The following is a 712-nucleotide window of genomic DNA, read 5'->3' on the forward strand; positions in this document are numbered from 1 at the left end:
ACACAGATAACTTCAAACGATTCACACAATCCATAGCAATGAAGGAATGGGTTGCCCCCGAATCAAAAAGTGCAGTTAGGGTGTTACCTGCAATCTCACAGTCACGTTGAATCAGATTGCCAGATGGGTTTCCAGCTTCAGCATTCACGCAATAAACGCGTCTTTTAGCGATAGGACGAGTAGCCCTAGCTACATTCACAACTGGTTCCACCTTTGGAGCCGTGCAATCCCTTGCCATGTGCCCTGGCTTCCGACAATTGTAACAGGTGAGGACATTAGAGGCACAAGCACTAGCATAATGTCCCTCTTCCCAACATCGAAAACATCGAAGCACTTGTCCCAACTGTCTTTCGAAATTCTGGTTCCCTGGGCGACTCTGCCCACCGTTGTTATTTTGTGGTCGATTATAAGGTTCAACAACTTGCTTTCCCTTGTTCTGATAATTCACCCGACTAGGGCCTCCTGAATTAAAATTCCCTCCTCGACTAGCCCTCTTACTTTTCATATCCTCCACTTCTCTACATTTTTCTACAAGCGCTTGGAAACGTTGAATTCCCAAGGGTAAGACGGAGTCTTGAATCTCATACTTCAGTCCGTCTTGGAAACGATGACACATGAATGGTTCATCAATCTCTTCACGGAAAAACCTGAAATGCCTCGATAGCGATTCAAACTTAGCAGCATATTCGCCCACGGTCATGTTCCCCTGATG

Source organism: Cicer arietinum, chromosome 7 (assembly GCF_000331145.2).
Source record: "Cicer arietinum cultivar CDC Frontier isolate Library 1 chromosome 7, Cicar.CDCFrontier_v2.0, whole genome shotgun sequence".
NCBI lineage: Eukaryota > Viridiplantae > Streptophyta > Magnoliopsida > Fabales > Fabaceae > Cicer > Cicer arietinum.